The sequence below is a fragment of the Mastigoproctus giganteus genome, chromosome 12 (genome assembly GCF_048544385.1).
Source record: "Mastigoproctus giganteus isolate SK-2022 chromosome 12, ASM4854438v1, whole genome shotgun sequence".
Classification (NCBI taxonomy): domain Eukaryota; kingdom Metazoa; phylum Arthropoda; class Arachnida; order Uropygi; family Thelyphonidae; genus Mastigoproctus; species Mastigoproctus giganteus.
Window position 1 is genome coordinate 129283939 of NC_143586.1, and position 20504 is coordinate 129304442.

The 20504-nt window shown below is 35.6% G+C and overlaps 1 protein-coding gene across 1 annotated transcript in view; it reads left to right on the forward strand.

The window, feature by feature from the left end:
* The window catches only part of LOC150077413 (uncharacterized), a 166626-nt gene that overhangs the window by 121675 nt on the left and 24447 nt on the right, over window positions 1–20504 (forward strand). The gene's annotated exons all lie outside the window — the stretch shown is intronic.

Consider the following 20504-nt stretch of genomic DNA (forward strand, 5'->3'; position numbering starts at 1 on the left):
CGAAATACCTGTTGCTCAACATGGGCAGAAACTTAATTGACTTTGTGGAATGATAGATAAAGAGAAGAGTACGAAGTAAAAATGGCATGTGGGGGGGTGGCATGCCAACCACAAGTTTAGGATCGAGACACAATAATAGTCAGCCTCACTGGCACAGTGTGTCCCTCCAACTGGTCTGGGTGACTGACTGTCTGTTCCCTCTCCCCCCAGTCGAAGTTGCTAGATGTGACAACCGATTTGTCAGGATCGAGAGTACAGTACCACACGCTCCATAAGCGGGCTGCTGTTCAAGCTCGAGGGACTTAATATCGTTGATGATTATAATCGCTATAAAAATAATTAATTGTAAACTTCTGTGACCTTGTGGTCGTGCCGGAATATAAACAAGAACATTTTGTTTTCCATAATCATCTCACCTGAAATCTGACAGAGGATGATTTAATCTGAAACTAATAAAATCCTGAATATGAAATGGTTGCTCATATGCACAGGCGGCGACAATAGTCGTTCCCGCAGTCTGGTGGGTGCGGGATTTTGTGCGTTTCAGCACTACAGGTTATGTTATGTTATTTGGTTTTTAGGAGAATTAGCAACTAAGGCCATATTGCTCCGGGAATATGCGGTGATCATTCCCTGACCTTTCCGCATCCTCAGTATTTGGTGGTGACGGGCTCGAACCCCGGTCTAATCAAGAAGCGTGTGCTACTCACTGCTGCTCCTTCCCACCTAGGCGCTTCCGTAGCCAGGTGGGCTAAGAGGTATGTGGGTTAAGAGGCATGGTGCCATAGTCAGTATATTAGAGAACCGACTATGACAAAGGCATGGATCGTGCTGAAGGAACCGCATTATCAAACCGAAACTTGACATTGTGTGCTTTAATGCACAGAGCGCTCATATTATTGATGCGTAGGTTGTAGGAAATGGCCACCACCTAGATGTATCCCATAGACTAAAAGCAAGATACTATGATACCAACAGTAATCTCAAAGAGCAAATCAGAAATCCAACAGGTTCAACCCGGTTGTATCAACTGCTACCATATCACACAGAGGAGTTTGGAACCCTGCCTCTTATCTCCAGACCTTAGGCATATCTGCCTCCGACCTTAATGATCATGGCGGTACGGGTCTTGCAGGGAATCCGCACCTGATTCAGGATTCATCAAAGGATGACCGCTATGGAGCGATGCTCCATTATGTTGCTCGTTCAGGGCACACTTTAAGGCTACTTCTCGCTTCCCAGAGAAGAAAATCAGAAATAATAATAATGCACCCAATTAGTGACCAGAGAAAAAGAGAAGCACAGATCTGCGCAATTTTACCAACTCCACTTATGGAGTGGTATGTGCATGGCTGGGACGTCACATGACATGCTCCTTGGCGACTGCGCATTCGGTGTTGCATGATAGGAATCTATTCACTGTACGTAGATTGCTTGGTTGTAATTGTGAGCGGGTTATTACACTGTAGCGAGTCTTGCGCGTAAAGGATTCGTCGACCGACTAGGATAAACTCTGAATCAACAAGTGGCTTCCTTGGTGAAGGCAAGGGACGCGATTGGCATGACATACTAACTAAAACCCGGATGAGTTTAATCACGGTCTTACAGCTAAAAAATAGCATGAACTTGTAATTCGCAAGAATTCATAGGCGTATAGAATATCTTTCTAGTGATATTTATTCAGCCACTAGGATAAGAGGGATGCAGGTTATGTGGTAATACGTAATAAATACTAAAATACGTAACAGAAGCTTGTTTTGTTATGTTAAAACAAACTTCTGTTTTATCACAGTAAAACAAGCATCTGTTTAAGGTGGTCATGCTAGATAAACCTCGTGCACGCGCTTTGTTTAAATAGCATGACCACTCGTGATTTCCATATGTAATCGTATTTATTTTTCAGAGCTGAGGAACAGACACACACAGTGTCGAAAGCTTCTGTAAGTATTTTATTTTATCAAAAGCGAGCAAGGGGGCGAAGCCCCCCTAGTTATTATTATCTTCCGCGATAGTATAGTGATTTCGCAACTTTAGAGATGTCTGAGTTCGGGTCCTGTTAGAGACTAGAGGAATTTTTAAAGGCACCTTCAAAGGGGACTGTAATCAGCTGGAGGGAGTAGTGTAGTTTCTTTCTTTCTTTTTTTTTTTTTTTTCATGAGTTATTCCTAGTTTTTCAGCCGGCGCATGCTGATCAGCTCGTGAGCACATGTTACATTTCGTAGACATAATACACAATGTGGTCCAAGTCATTAATGCATTTAAAATCCAACAACATTATTATCACCTGTTTATATTTATTTCTGTCAGAGATCTCTTTTTTACAGTCTTTAATTAGAGAATGTGCTTTACATATTTTGGATTCATAATATTAATTCAAACAAATATTCTTTTCCTGTTTTTTCATAATTGATTTTAAAAGTTGCTGCTTAACGTCAACTCTAAAAACAGTATAGAAATGAAGACAAAGGATAGAATTTATTTATATATGTCCTTTATAATTTATTTTATGCCAAGGTATATACAGTACTGCAGTGTCTTCAAAACAAACACACTATAAAAATAGCATTTCCTTATAAATACGGACTCTCGGAGGAAAAAGGCTGCAATGCGATGATCGGAAAAACAGTGATTAATTTGATCACTGTTTTTGGAATTTGAGGTTCTTCTTTTCTGAAATTAAAGGGAATGAAGTGGAAGGCAGGAATAAACACATGAAATTAAAAGAAAACAGAGATGAGTATGGATCGATCGAGTGAACTCTACAGGTATATAGGTGATTAGACTATAAAATACTAACCTAAGTTATTGTTTTTGTTCTCACATCCGTTCGTACGCATGTAAAAACTCCACTTCCGGTGGATCGATTTTCTTGAAATTTTATATTCGGCTCTTTTAGAAATATTTGAGCCACCCCGAATTCCATTAAAATCAGATGAACAAAATTCGGAACTTATTATTATTTTTTTTTTAAATACATATCACCTAGGCTATCCACATAGCATATATTATAGCTGAAGCAGTGGATATTGTTTGTTGTCCTGCGCTGATTGGAGGAATGAATGAGCAATATGACGGATGCACAGAAAAGAATGCAAATATGTGCACATGTATACATTTCGCAGACACGTGAAAGCACTTTTGTTATTATCAGTTTACTAAATATATAAATTATACTATTTGCTTATTATATTAATCACAGCGAAATGTGTTTCTTTCAGTCCTTATTAAAATCTAGGAGATAGAAAATAAAGTACGTAAAAAAAAAAAACTAATTTTCTTATCCGCATCATCCTTTTTAACGGAGTCTATCTGTTTAATGCAACTTAATGACACCACAAATATATGAAAATCGATCAACAAATCAGTTTGTAGGTTACTATCAATCTTTCCCTCCTCCATAACCTTTTTAAATTCATTCTCAGCATGTAAGTATTTATATTGTTTGTAGTTTTAGTAGGTTTTTTTTTTTTTTTTGTAGTTTGTAGCTCCTTCGGCTATATTGCGCCTGTTCAAATTTTGTTATTTTCAGTTAAGCATTTATACTGGGTAAGCATTTGTATCCTGTAACATTGCAATTCGTAAAGATAAAAACATCGGTTTAATTTCTGGATAGGGGTTTACCGCGCTACATGCCCTCTACCAACAGAGCAGTTAGCACACAGAGAGAGAGAGAGAGAGAATGAATACATTAGAATTGTGGAATATTTTTAAAGCAGTAGTCACAGAAGCCATGAATGCATGAATACCATTAAAAAAAAAAAAAGTATAGCAGAAGGAGGAAAGCAGAGCTGGTCAAATTAATTAGAAAAAGCACAACCCAAATATCAGTAATTAAAATGAGTTACTTCTTTTACTATCAGATTATGTAATTAAAACAACTATGATAGTAATTGTAAAAATAAATGTTGTAAACATCCATCTTTTCATCATATTCGATGATTCAAACAAATGTTTAAGATTAATAAACTAGTTAAAGATTTTCTAGGGTGAGCAAGGAACTACCTCTTTTGGCGGAGGTAGCTCCCGTAGGAGAGAACCTTGAAAGTTCAACACCCCAAAAACGGGGCATTGAAATTTCAAGATACGCGAAGTGTAGTTGTCTATAACCTCGTGTGTGTGTGTGTGTTCTACGGTCGATTTTAGGTCTGTGAGGGGGAACAGGGGTGAACCTCACTCCAAGACCTGAGATCGAACTCAGCACCGAGTGGAAGGAGGCAGGAAAACTTCTTGAATACCTTTCGCTGGATTCGAACGCAGGCCCTCTTACTCGGCGAACAAGCACACTACAACTGTGGTACCGTGGACCGCACGAACAGTGAGCGCAAGTCAAGTTATATGCTTTACACTCCCCCCCCCCATAATAAGGGAATCGTTATAGGTAAGTGACAAGCAGTATAAGCAATTTAAATTTGCGAAACTCAAATAATTTATAATATACACTGAAAATGTCAAACTTCTTGAACACATACACTGAATCTTTTCATCATATTCTTTTGTGTATATATTATTATTTTATGAACTAATCTTTTTTTTACAAAAACGAGTAAATAACCATGAAATTGTTGATTTGTCTGGTTGCAGTGAATCTTGATATTTGCTCGAAATTTGGCTTTGATGTTCATATTTTTACTTATGCGGTTTTGGATGAGCGTGTCGAAGTGTAACCTTACACTGTGGAGATATACAGTATTGACAAAGATATGGTTTTGTAGGAATTGCGTATGATTATCAAAATGAGAGACAGATTGTTCGTGAATGTCCTTGTACAGTACTTTTATATTAAATTGTTGCACTATTACAGATTTGTGCAAGATTGCACGTCGGACTTCAAATACCGTATACAGGTCCAGCTGAAATTGTTTCTTAGATATTTCGGGGAGGCATAATAATCCTAAAGCTTATTACGATAAGTGACTGAGGAGAAAAACATACTGAAAATAAAATATTATTACTTCTCAAGATGGTCCTTGTTTAAAAATCGGATCAATCGTTAATATGAAACATTTTCTAAAATATTTTATTATTACTTCCCTTTCCGGGTTGGTATATAAAAAAAGTACTTTATATATATATTAATTAAAATAAAGGCTGCACCCAGATCATATAAGTTCAAATCGGACTCTCCCTCTCTCTCAACTGAGTACCTTACATCTTCATAAAATCAATAAATAAATAATAAACGTGGGTGGTATTAGTAGTGTGTAAGTATGTTGTTTAATCAGGATGGCATAAGCCCAACTCCACCTTGAAAACTTGTGAATGTGTAGTCTCTACAAAGCGGGCCTGGAAAAGTATGTTGAATTACATGGGTCTGGTTTTGCTGTAGCACAATACCAGTGGGTGCCAACAATCCCGCTCCCCGGTTGCCCATACCAAGGAGCCAGCAAGAAAAAAAAAAACACTAGGCAAATGATGCAGAGAAGCAAGCTTACACTCATGAGCCAATGAATTATTATGACTACCTGCCTAAAAGTAAAGTGTTAGGCTACCTTTCGCCGTGACCGCTTGCACCCGGCGTGATACGACTCCACGCGAACGCAGTAGGTGTTCTCAGCTGGACTTCCCATAGTGTGTGTGTGTTCACAGTGCGATAATATCGCATTTTTAAGAAAAACATTGGAGTGAGCAGTACATTTCAAATGTACATATCCTGTTAGTAAGCATATAAGCTGCATTGGTGATTGTGAAGTTAGGAAAATTTTAAATTACGCGTCAAATAATTAATTACTGCAGACACGATTTTAAAATCGTGTCTGCAGTAATTAATTATTTGACGCACGGTCGCGTAATTTAAAATTTATACAAATGGTACATGTGCCAGCAATGTTAGTTTTTAAATCGAATAGCTAATCCTCCTAAAAACATTTGTATATATTTTTCATGGAAGTAAGTGTAGGTGTCTGTAATTTTGTGTGTACTAAGGCCGATTTTGGGCTGTGTATCTAATTATGTTATGCAAAACGAGTTTCTCCTAGGCAAATTTGCTTTCTTTTAACGTAAAATAATAATATGTCCTTCTAAGATAATGCTGTACTTTGTGGCGATTATTAGTAATTTTTTATTCTCATGAAGAGGAAGTTAGTTAATTTGGCTTTCAAACTTACCGGCACTTCATTTGCATATATTCTTTATGGAAGTAGGTGTAGGGGTCTGTAATTGTGTGTGTACTAAGGCCGATTTGGGGCTGTGAGGGGGGAAAAACCCCCCTCACGACCTCGGTCCGAGATCGACTAACTCGATACAGAGTGGAAAAAGCTGAGAAAAAATCTCCACGAACCTCCAGGAGATTTGATCCCAGGTTGTTTCACTTTGCAAGCGCAGTACTATACGCACTACGCTACCGAGGCCTCTACCTTAACAACGCTTATTGGCGCTGTTGAGAGATACGTAGTCGATGTTTTTTCTCCCGTCAAGACAAAATCACTGGAATATTTAAGTAAACCAAGCGACCTTCAATAATCACGATTTGTTCAATTCGGACTTATATTCCACAAATATGATTTCAATAGAAGACGGTCATACAGTAACTCGAACTCCTTTCAGTATTCTATTACTAAGAAAGAATATTCACTAATAAGAGATTGACTTCTTTAAATAAATCCTGAGCCTCACATAAATGCAACAACGTGCCTACAGTTGAATCAGCACGAGAAGTCTTCTCTGTATCTTTTACTTCTTAAAGAATAGTATCCGAAATATTGGACTATCAAGCAGTTCACTCAACTCTTTCAAAACGTGTAATCTCTTTTATCAATCGGCGCTGTGTTCACCAGAATGTCACCTCTTTTTAAATGACTTTGAGGTTTGACCGGACAACATTCCAAGTCTCTCTACTACTGATTATTGTCTGTAGGACTACCAAAATCTATTAGCATAGAATCTCTGATGAATTCAGACTAATCAAAGAATGTAATACCAAGTTTTCTTACTCTAGTTACTGTTGCAATAATTCTCTCCCCTTTCTGGAACGAAATAAACAATAGTGGCTGTACTAATAGAACTGATTGAAATCTTTTAAACAATGTCATCCGCAAACATGAGAATGTGATACATATTAATAATGAAATATGGCATACTCCGTTTCGGATGAGACCTTTATTTTTAATTAAGGTATCTCGTTGAGGTCGGTGTAAAACAATTTTACAAATAATGTGTTTTCTCGCAGTACATCAGTTCAGGTAGCTTAATGTGCATGTGTTATTCATGTTGAAAATGATCTTTAATGTAGAAGATCGTCTATGCAAAGAAATTTTCAGTCACCAACGTTCTGCTAATGAGCCTCACGTTAGTTATTACAAACGGACTTTTTCTACACCCGTCAAAAGATATATTTCAAGATACTAAAGCTACATGAGTGAATTTTTCAAAGCAATACTGCGCTGTGTTTCTTCCAGAGTACTAGAACTTTGATAAATATATTTTCACAGATGCGATATCTATTGACTTTTTTTTTTCCTGAAGGACGACCATTATCTTGAATTAGTCAAGATAAGAAAGTTTTCAGTTTTATGTGCTCGTTGAACCGTATCGTATAAATATACCTTTCGATATCGAAGACTGTTGAGATATTCTTCTGTTTCTTGGAGATGATGATCTTGCATTTCAAACCGTAAACATAAGTGACAATAGAATTGATTGTTTAAAAAGATTTTGATGAAAACGTAATATCTCTCAGGAAGTAGTCAAAATTTGATAAAGAAATAATGATGACGACGTTATCAACTAAATATAATGCAATAAACTCAAAAGATTTGATATTCTGCAAAATTTCTTTTATTTTTAATAAATGAATCTCCTTTATCTACCATCGCTGGAACATATGTCTAAAACCGTTGCTGCATTAGCAAGATACTCTCCAGTATATTAATTGCGCATAAGCTTTGGAATGAATTTAAAATAATCTGTTTTCGTTGCAATACGTTCGAGTAACTTAATACAGTGTACGACTTTTAAGGTAGCACGTTATCTATTCAAAGAAATCCACAGCCACAAATGTTCTTTTAATCAGTATTATAGAATGGCTAAATGACGCGGGGAAGGAAGTTTCAAATACGTTATACTTCAAGAACTTTTCAGTCAGTATTGATCCAGATTTTAACTATTAATTAAAAAATATGTGAGATTTTTTTTATTAAGAATAAAAGAGCTTAAAAAGTACTTTTCCATGTTTATCTATCTAATTATATTATGCAACTAAATAAATAGTTCAACTGTTTTCTCCTAGGAAAATTTGCTTATCTTTTAATGTAAAGTAACATTGTAGTTTGTGGCGAAGGAATTTTTTATTCCATCAAGAGGAAGTGAGTTAATTTGGCTTTCAAACTTACCGGCACTTCATTTGCATATATTCTTTATGGAAATAGGTGTAGGGGTCTGTAATTGTGTGTGTACTAAGGTCGATTTGAGGGGGGAAAACACCCCCCTCACGACCTCGGTCCGAGACCGACTAACTCGATACAGAGCGGAAAAACTGAGAAAAAATCTCCACGAACCTCGAGGAGATTTGATCCCAGGTTGTTCAACTCTGCAAGCGCAATACTATACGCACTACGCTACCGAGGCCTCTATCCTAAGCATGCTTATTGTTAGGATAGAGGTTTTTTTCTGTTATCCCTATTTGTCACTTCAAGACAAATCACTGGCATATTTAGTGTTACTGTTCATTTGTAGCCGAATAAACCAAGCGATCTTCTGTGCGCAATAATCACGTTTGTTTAATTTCTGACATTACATAAATAATTTAACTTATAAAGAAAATCTGGCTTATATTCCGCAAATATTATTTTAGTAGAAGACGGTCATACACTAACTCGAACTCTTTTCAGCATACATACTATTACTAAGAAAGAATGTTCGTTAATGTTAACTGAAATTTACTAACAAGACTCTTTAAAGGAATGTAACGTACCTGCAGTTGAAGTGAATAGAAATTTGTTATTTTCTTGAAATATCGGACTATCAAGCACTTCACTTAAGTCTAAATTATATCCTACATAACTCTTTCAAAACGAAGCTCTCCAGGATGTCATGACTTTTGATATTCGGCGGCGACGTCTACTGATTTTTTCTGTAATACGAATAAAATGAGCAGAACTGTAATTTTTTGGCATAGAATCTCAAAGTTGCGCCATTGAAATAATGTAATACCAAGTTTTCTTACCCAAAATATTGTTGCAGTACTTCTCTTCCCTTTGTGAGATAAGCAAAGGTAACAGTCTTGCATTTCAAACCGTCGACAAAAGAAATGAACTGATTCATTTAAAATATTTCAATGTCATTCGCATACATGAGAACGTGAAATCTTCAAGGTCTTTGATTAAAGATGAGACATAATGAAATTTGGAGGATATGTATTTTTGATTAAAGGAATCTCGTTCAGGTCGGTGTAAAACTATAAGACATTAATTTCCTACTGTGTATCACTTATTCAATGGAACAGATTTAAAATAACTGAACACGTCAGTTCGAGTAGCTTAATGAACGCCTGTTATTCAAAAGGTTGCAGATCGTCTATGCAAAGAAATTCGCAGCCACAAATCAATGAGCCTCACATCAGTATTAAAAATGCCTAAATGACGCAAAGAAGCGGACAAGATACATGAGTGACTCTTTCAAAATTAGTAAAGTACTGAAGACATTGTTATTTGTCACTAAACCATCGAAATGTTCTATTAATCAGTTTCACAGTAGTATTATAGAATGGCTAAACGACGCGAGAAAGTGTCAAATACGTTATATTTCAAGACATTTTAGCCAGTATTGCATAAAAGTCCAGATTTTAACTATTAATTAAGAATAGAGAACTTTTCCATGTTTATGTATCTAATTATATTTGCTTTCTTTTAATGTAAAATAATAAGATAGTGTTGTACTTTGTGGCGATTATTAGTAATTTTTTATTCTCATGAAGAGGAAGTTAGTTAATTTGGCTTTCAAACTTACCGGCACTTCATTTGCATATATTCTTCAGGGAAGTAGGTGTAGGGGTCTGTAATTGTGTGTGTACTAAGGCCGATTTGGGGCTGTGAGGGGGGAAAAACCCCCCTCACGACCTCGGTCCGAGATCGACTAACTCGATACAGAGTGGAAAAAGCTGAGAAAAAATCTCCACGAACCTCGAGGAGATTTGATCCCAGGTTGTTCCACTCTGCAAGCGCAGTACTATACGCACTACGCTACCGAGGCCTCTACCTTAACTACGCTTATTGTCGCTGTTGAGAGATATCATCGTAATTTTTTTCTCTCTCCAAATCCTATCGTCGATAAACTAGACGTGCAAGTTCAGTTACACTCCAAACAAATCGCTGGAATTTCACTTTGAAGAGTGTGACTGTCCATTATTTAAGTTTCTGTAATTGAGCAAACCAAGCGAACGCCTATTGCTCTAATGACCTTTATTTAAGTTTGATATGACATCGCAAAATACAATTGATTTTCACTTGTAAAGAATTATTTCAGTATAAGACGGTCAGGTCATTACAAAGTAACTCGAACTTCTTTAAATGAATCCTTACTTCAAGAGTATGTGTTTATAAGTGAACATAGATATTTTCTTAATTGTGACTTGTTAATGAACACTATCCGAATTCCAAATTATGAATGATTCTGTTTACAAAATCGCGCAGTTATCTCCTGAATGTCATTTCTATTAAAGATAACCTTTTAAAGTTTGATAGTCGGTGATAATATGATTTTCAAAGGTGCGATGTCTGAAATCCATTACAGCGCAGAACTGCAATGTTAACGTTCTTGAATCTGTAAGTATTCCTTTTGTTAAATTGAAAGTTGCATGATCGAAGAATGTAATCTCAAGATTTCTGAATGCTAGTGACTCTTGCGATATTTTTTTTTCCAACCTTTTCTGGGATAAGCAAAGGTAATGGTCTTGCATTTCGACCCGTTCACAAAAGAGACAATACCAGCATTAGAAATAGAATTGATTGGTTTAAAGGATTTTCATGTCATCCAAGAATGTGGTGTGTCTCAGGTCCGAAACCGTTTTGTTCAATATATGAAAATTAATTAGCAAAATTATAGGACGATAATTTTTAATTTTTTAAAAACGTTGTAGATCCCTTCTTTCGGTGCAATAAATATAAAAGTAACCTGTTTTCCTCGCAATATAGTTCGAGTAGCTTAAAATGTTATGCGTGTTCAAAGTGACTTTTAAGGCAGCAGATAGACTATAAAAAACTTCGCAGCTGCAACGTTCTTAATCAGGCTCACGTTAGTATTAGAACGGACTTTTTTTGCATCTGTAAAAAAAAAAAAAGCCGTATCGCTCCAGATTTTAACTATTAATAACGAAGTATGTGAGTCCTGTTTCTTAATTAAGAAATGAAATAAATGCTGCTTCCTCTGTTTATGTATGTTATGGAACTGTGACCGATATAAACATTTCAAAACTACATCCTCCCACGCAATTCGTTTTCGTCGAATGGTTTGCAACAAATTAGTTTCATAATCCATGTTCTACGGTGCAAGTTTAAAATCTTATGAGCGCAATAATCACGTTTGTTTAATTTCTGACATTATATAAATGATTTTAACTTATAAAGAAAATTTGGCTTATATACCGCAAATAGTATTTCAGTAGAAGACGGTCATACAGTAACATGAACTCTTTTCAGTATACTATTACTAAGAAAGAATGACTTCTTTAAATCGGTAACGTACCTGCAGTTGAAATTTGTCATTTTCCCGAAATACAAGTTTACTTGTTAAAGAATAGTATCTGAAATTTTGGTCTATCAAGCTCTTCATTCTAAGTCTAAATTACATCCTACGTACAACTCTTTATAAAACGGGTCTGTGTTCTCCAGAATATCATGACTTCATGAAATTTGATACTCGGCGACAATGTTCCTAAAGTGCGATGTCTACTGATTTTAATTTAGAATCTTAAAAGATTCTAAATTAAAATCTTTAGGACGACCAAAAGTGTAATTTAATGGCATAGAATATCTTAAAATATTCTCTTCGATAAATTCAAAGTTGCACAAATGAAAGAATGTAATACTTCTCTCCCCTTTCTGAGGATAAACAGTAGTAATAGAATTGATTGATTTAAAAGATTTCAATTTCAAACATGAGAATGTGAAATCTTCAAGGTCTGTGATAAAGATTACGACCGAGAAATGATAAGATACTCCGTTTTGGATGGAACATGTATTTTTAATTCAAGGTCGGTGTTAAACGATTTTATGCAATACCTGTAATATAGACTTTTCCTGCACCTGTCAAAACTTCAAGATACTAAAGCTATATGAGTGACTCTTTCAAAATAGCTACAAGACTGCGCTATTATTTCTTCCACAATACTAGAACTTTGATAAATGTTTACATAGATGCGATACTACTGACTTGTTTTTTTCTGTAGTTCTGCCAAAATCCACTACCTTGAATTAGTCAAGATAAGAAAGTTTTCAGTTTGATGTGCTGGTTGAACCATATCGCATAAAACTCTGTAAATATTCCTGAGTTTAGTGACTGTTGAGATATTCTTCTGTTTTTTCGGAGATGAGAAAGCTAATGGTCTTGAATTTGAAACAGTGAATATACAATAGAATTGACAATAGCAACATTACTATTAGAATTGATTGATTTCGATGAGAACGTAATCCAAGACCTTTGATAAAGAAATGATTATGACATTACCAATTAAATATAATGCAGCAAATTCAAAAGGTTTAGTATTCTGCAAAATTTCTTTTATTATATGAATTCTGTAAAAGAATCTCCTTTGTCATTATCTACCACCGCGGCAACATGTCTGCATTACCAAGATACTGTCAAGTATATTAATTAAGCAGAACAAATTGAATATCTTCAGTTTTCGTTGGAATGAATGTAAAATAATTTGTTTTCTTTGCAATACGAGTAATTTAAAATATGTAAATGTTATCTTGATTAATCAGTTTCACGTTAGTATTATAGAAAGCAGCAAGAAAGTGTCAAATAAGTTACACTCACTTCAAGACACTTTTCATTTCACCGAGTATTGATCCAACTATTAAATAAAAAAATGTGAGCCTCGGTTTTTATTGACTCAGAAAAAAATAAAAAAACATTACTTTTCTCTGTTTATGCATCTAATTCTATTATTCAACTGTCAACCGAATAAACAGTTCAAAACTATATTCTCCTAGGCAAGCAATGTGCTTTAAATAACAATACTTGCTAAAATAAAGGTGTACTTTGTGGCGAAGGAATTTTTTATTCCATGAAGAGGAAGTTAGTTAATTTGGCTTTCAAACTTACGGGCAGGCACGCGATACAACATTTGCATATATTCTTCACGGAAGTAGGTGTAGGGGTATGTAATTGTGTGTGTACTAAGGCCGATTTGGGGCTGTGAGGGGGGAAAATCCCCCCTCACGACCTCGGTCCGAGATCGACTAACTCGATACAGAGTGGAAAAAGCTGAGAAAAAATCTCCGCGAATCTCGAGGAGATTTGATCCCAGGTTGTTTCACTCTGCAAGCGCAGTACTATACGCACTACGCTACCGAGGCCTCTGTCCTAACTACGCTTAGTGTCGCTATTTGTCTTCCATTACTTTAAGGTGATGCAAGTTCGTGTAGTTGAATAAACCAAGCGACCTGAGCGAGCGCAATAATCACGTTACATAAATCATTTCAACTTATATTCCGCAAATATTACTTCGTAGTAATAGAAGAAGAAGACGGTTATACAGTTACTCGAACTCTTTTCAGTATACCATTACTAAGAAAGAATATTCATTAATGTTAACTCTAATTTACTAATGAGAGAAGGACTTCTTTAAATGAGTGTAATGTACTTGCAGTTGAAATACAAGATTTTGAAGTGAATAACAATTTATTTTCCCGAAATATAAGTCTTCTCTAATATCTTGACTTGTTAAAGAATAGTATCGGAAATACAACTCAACTCTTTATAAAACAGCTCTGTGTGTTATGTCTTTTTAAATGACTTTATGAAGTTTGATGTATACTGATTTTTTTTTCTGTAGGACAGCCAAAATCCATTAAAGCGCAGAACTATAATTTAATGGCATGAATCTCTTTGATAAATTCAACGAAAGTAATATGAAGTTTTCTTACACTAGTTACAATTGCAATATTTCTCTCCTCTTTCTGGGATAAGCAAAGGTGGCGGTCTTCATCTCAAGCCTTCGACAAAAGAAATAAACAATATCATTGTCATTCGCATACATGAGAACGTGAAATCGTTAAGGTCTTTGAAAACGATTAAGAAAGAGACCTGATGACGATGAAATTTGGAAGATATGGCATTCTCTGTTTCGGATTGTTGATGTATAAGGAATCTCGTTGAGGTCGGTGTAAAACTATGGGACAATATTTTCCTACTGTGCATCACTTCTTCAAGGGAACAAATTTTAAATAAATCATACGTCAGGTCAGTTCGAGTAGCTTAATACGCCAGCTATTCGTGTTCAAAGTGATCTTTAAGGTCTATGCAAAGCAATTCACAAACGTGTATATTAATGTGCCTCACATTAGTATTAGAAGTGGCAAAATGAAGCGGACTTCATCTACACCTGTCAAAAGAAAAATATACTCCAAAAATATCTAACCAGATTTTCTCTATAAGACCATGCTGTTTCCACTGGAATACTAGAACTTTGACGGCTAATGGTCTTGCATTTCGAACCGTTAACAAAAGTGACAATAACAACATTATTAACAGATTTCGATGAGCACTTAATATCTTAGAGAAAGTAATCACTTTTTGATGATGACAATATATCAATTAAAAAGATTTGTATTCTGCAAAATGCCTTTGTTTCAGAGGATATCTACCGCAGGAACATAGGCCAAAACCCGTTGTCTGCATTAGCAAGCTACTGTCCAATATCGGACATCTTCAGTTTTTTATAAGCGGTGGAGATCACTTCTCTCGGGGTAATCTGTTTTACTCGCAAAACTCGTAACTTAAAGTATATAAATGTTATCGTGTCCAAAACCTTTTAAGGTAGCAGATCATCTATTCAAAGAAATGCACATCCACAAATCGAGGGTTTAGTCTCGATGAAATGAATTCAAAATCATTTTGTAATTAACCAAGAAGTCATTCGAAATTTTCTTGGTTTACCGGAAATGTGCTTATAGTCCTAGCTAACTTGTCAAGTACTAGACAGATACAATTCTATGACGTTGTTTGACACTAAACCTTCGAAATGTTCTATTAATCAGTTTCACAGTAGTATTATAAAGTAGCTAAATGACGTAACGAAGTGTCAAAAAAATTTATTCTTCAAGACACTTTTTCATTTCGGCCAGTATTAGTTCAGATTTAGTATTAGTATTAGTAACCGCCGCATGGTGCAAGAAAGCCTATGGCTTATGCTGCACCAGCCAAAAAAATAAATAAATAATAATAATTAATAAATAAAAAAATATATATTTGTATAAATATATAAATTTATACAAATAAAAATATTTGTATAAATAAAATAAAATATAAATAAAAAGGAAATTAAACCTATCATCGTATGCGCTTCCCTTACCCGAAAGTACTATCCAGATGACCTTCGAATTTCCCCAAACTGTCGGCCTCTACCACCCATGAAGGCAACTTATTCCAGTAATTTATAACTCGCTGGCTAAAATAAAACTTCCTGCAGTCCAATCTAAACATTTCCCCCCGTAACTTGAATTTATGTCCCCTAATTCTAGCATCATTTATAATCTTGAAAATTTCGTCCTCATTCATTTTACTGATGCCTCTCAGAGCCTTAAACACCTCAATCAAATCTCCTCTAAGGTGTCTAGTTTCCAAACTCTGCAACCCACATATTCGAAGTCTTTCTTCATAAGGACGCCCTTTTGCCGATCTCACCAGGCGAGTTACCCTTCTTTGCACCCTTTCAAGAAGCTCGATGTCTTTCTTTAGGTGCGGTCGCCATACTTGAACACAGTATTCCAAGTGTGGTCTAACATAAGCCTTATATAATGGGATTATCACGTCCCTATCTCTACTTGCAAAAGTTCGATAGATCATCGATAGGACACCATGGGCCTTCCTTGCAACCTGTTTACAATGCTCAGAGAATTTCATGTCTGACCGTATCGTAACACCCAAGTCCCTTTCCTCCAGTACTGGATTCAGTTGAACTCCACCAAGTGAATAAGTTTTTTTGGGATTACTGTTTCTCTTAACTGTTAATTAAAAAATACGAGCCCCGTGTTTTACGAATTCCTTATTAAGAACATGAGCACTTATGTGGTTTAAAAATAACTTTTCTCTGTGTCTAATTATATTATGCAACTGTCAATCAATAAATAATTCAAAAATATTTTCTCCGAGGCAAGCAATGCACTTTCTTTTATTATAAAATAAAAGATATATCCTTCTAAAATAATGGTGTACCTTGTGCCAATTATTAAGTAATTTTTTATTCCATCAAGAGGAAGTGAGTTAATTTGGCTTTCAAACTTACGGGCACGCGACACAACGTTTGCATATATTCTTCACCAAAGTAGGTATCTGTACTAGGGGCTGTGATGGGGGGGGGGGACCTCCCTCGGTCCGAGATCGACTAACTCGATACAGAGCGGAAAAGGCTGAGAAAAAATTCTCCACGAACCTCGAGGATTCCCAGATTGTTCCACTCTGCAAGCGCAGGACTAGACGCACTACGTTACTGAGGCCTCTAGTCAATGCTTCCTTATTGTAAGTACTGTATTGAGACTTGTAGTGGGGCTTTTTTCTTCCCCTATCGTCGATAAACTAGGCGTGTATTCAGTCTCTTTCAAGCTGTAAGAAAGAAAAAAAATATATTCGAATTCTGAAAACAATATTTCACAGCTGGTCCATTATGCAGTCATAGTCCAGTTTGATGACCCTGGATATTTCTCTAAATGCAATGCAGTAATGACTCATTACGTCAGTAATTTGCAATTGATTTTTCACTTTGAATAATTTGGCTTACATTCCGTAGAACTTATTTTGAAAATGACAGGGTTCATTATGAAGTAAATTCTAAACTTCTTCAGCCACACGGCACTTTCGTTCTAGTAAATTACGCATTTGTGATTGCAACGACTTGTAGCAGAAACAATATAAATGCATCACCGTTTAAAATACCATTTTCTTCTAAAGTACATTTGTTTTTTAAATTAATAGCAACCTGCTATTTTCATGAAATACAGTTTTTTAACGTGTCACGATTATGAAATATTGGAATGTCAAAACACTTATTGTTTATCTGGTTTCATTTCACTATTATTGTTAGTAGGCCGCCGTAGCCTAGTGGTCAGGCGCGCGGGTGCATAAGTACACGTGCCTTGAGTGACCGGGGTTCAAGCCCGTGACTACTGAATACGGTGCTGTTTCTTGTATTCTGTCTATCTTGTTAACTCCTCTGACCGTTTGGTCGTCCTGGAGTATAAACAGAAAATTTATTTATTTATTTTAGTAAAACTCAAAGATTTCTTAGTCTTTCAATCGGCACAGAATTCTCGTATCCATTAGCCGTTGGTTGCAGGTGAATTGCTTCAGTGCATCTAGTTCACAATGTCAACGACAGCAACGCCTATCCCCGAATGACCCCTTTCTAACCCCGCTCCGATCTGAAGAGTAATATCCAACAACCTCTCGTAAAGTACAGAGGCAAATGCTTTGCCGAAGTACAAATCATTTTTGTATACAGCTCATGAGTGACTCTTTCAAAATACTTAACCAGATTTCCCATTACAAAACTGCGCTTTGTTTCGTCCAGAATACTATCTTCATGACCATAAAAATTGATTACGGTGATAACAGTTTTCAAAGATGCGATATCTATTATTTTTTTCTTTCTTCAGGACGACCAAAATTAAAGAACAGAACTGCAATTATTAAGGTCCTGAAATCTCCCTTTTGATAAATTCAGACTAATCAAAGTTACACGACTCAGAGATTGTAATACAAGATTTATTAGGCTATTCACTTGGATAGACAGAGATAACAGTCGCGTATTTCGGTTAACAGACAATAGTGGAATCCCTGAAAAGATTTCTACATTATTCGTATACACTAGAACTTGAAATCTTCCAGGAAGTAATCAAGGTCTTGTAACAGATTCAGGATCAAGAAATGTAACAGATTCAAGAATTTTGCATGGAGATGTAACTTAAGAAAATACATTTTTCTAGAGAATCAATAATTCAATAAACATTTAGTTTTAGAGGGACTGTGTGACACAAAGGTCGAAAGGTTTCTCTTGAGTAACTTGCCCTACTTTATCAATATCATTTCAGATGGCATTTGTCATGCCAACTTAAAAGAAAGGTTAAATGGTGTGATCATGATGGGGAAAGACAATGTTGACGGTTTTTTTTTTTTTAACTTAACGGATGATTAGTGACAGAAGCCAAGTGGCCAGCCCAAGGGTGCATAAGTACACGAGGTTCAAGCTTGTGTCTGCTAAATATAGTGATGTTTCTTGTATTCTATTTTGTGAACTCCTGGCCGTATGGTCGTCCCGGAGTATAAACAGAAAATTTATTTGCTTTGTTAAATGGTTATGATATAACTTTTTTTTTTATCTTGGCCTAGCTTTTAATTTATGGTACCCTAAGTTCATACAGTTTTGAGGTGTATTAGGTGTATATATGATTGAATAAGGATCATCGGCAAGTTGCTGATGATCATCCTTGCGACATACATAAGAAAATAAGGCAGATTTATACGATTACTTTAAATGAATCAAAATCGTTGAAAATTTAGTGGTCTAAATAAGTAAAGTGTAATCATTCAAAAATAATAAGTATGCGTTAGCTCTTAACACTTACCATTCAAGCGTATCAAGAAAATTGGGGAAGATGGATTTCTCATGCCAACTCGAAGGAAAGGTTTGTTATTAACAATCGTTCAGGTCCAAAACCATTTGCACATTAGCAAAATGCTGTTCAATACATGTTTAATTTCTGTAATAATTTAGCAAACCTACAGATGATGGTTTTCTTTAGCTTTTTAAAAACGTTGGTTCGCTTCTTTTAATGAAAGTTGAATAAATTTACCTATTCAAACAAATTCTATCCATCGAGCTCACATTGGTATTATAATGGCTAAATGAGGCGAGGAAGCGGAATTTTTCTATATTTGTCAGAAAAAAAAAAAAAAAAAAAATCGTTTTCACAGTATTGCGCATAAATATAGCTACATTAATAACAAAATACGTGAGCCACGTTTTTATTTCCTTCTTACTAAGAATAAAGAAGTACAAGGCACTTCTCTCGATTTATGTATTTAATTATGTTATGCAGCTCCCAACCAAATTAAAAATTTCAAACCCGTATCCTCCCAGGCAATTTGCTTTCTTCCAACGTAAAGTAATGCTGTATTTTTAGGCTAAGAAACAAAGGAGTTTATTTGACTTTCAAACTTATGGGCAAGCTGAACACGACGCAACATTTGCACATATTCTTCACGGAAATAAGTGTAGGTGTAAAATCGCGACCTCGCAGAGGGGAATAAAGCTGAGAAAAAAATAATAATAAATTCCAAAGGAACCGCAAGATTTGAATTTAGGTTGTTCGAAGCGTCAAGCTCGTGCTGTACCGGGCATGCCATAGCTCGGCGAACGTCTCCCAAACCTTAGCTCTGGAACTCGGGAAAAGGTGATTGCTCACTACGTTACTTTCTAACTTATCGGAAATACAATAAATCCATTCTGGTTTACGTAAATTATTCTTTTTAACCTGAGTCATTACAGTGAAATTATTGGTATTAGAATTATTATTAGAACCGATGTCAATCATATTATATAGGTATTTGTTTGTTCTCTGGATGTATAGGCATCTGTTTCTGTGCGGATTTTTTTCCGCCTTCAACTGGATCTTGAAACCGGACCTTTCAAACGGTGAACCCATTATACGATCGGATATGGAGTACGATGGAGTACATGAAGTTTGGAGTACGACAGAGTCACGGCGTTACCAATCAGTTTTTATTCAGAGAGGAACTGGCTTAGAAATGACGGACCGGATTAAATTACTTCTTGCACATAGTTCACGAATAAACTCCTCAATTACCTGAGTATGAAAGTTTTTACTATTAAACACTTTTAGTAATATAATTTTGCATGTTATACAGCTATCTATTTAGTTGATACACGATAATCTTTGTAGTTCGAGCCAACAAAAGTAGGAATATTAATAAATTCCAGAATAATTTTTGCAAAAAGAAATCACGAAAATAAATTTGTTAGGTGTAGGATATCATGCTGTTCATCCTCTATTTTGTTTCTCGACTGTGGGCTTTTTGACTTTTCTAAAATTTATCCAATGATAGGCAGCTCTTCGCCAGCATTAGAAACAAGAAGCGTATGCATAGTTACAGAAATAATTACTGCCATCATGTATTTAAGCTGGCAGTTAAACAATATAAATGACACAAATCTGGGGAATTTTTTTTTTTTTTTTTTTTTTTTTTTTTTAAACAAAAGCCGTTATTAATCAAACATGAGATTGAAGGCCTAAATCTTCATTGGAGAGAGAGATTAAAGCATGTCTGCA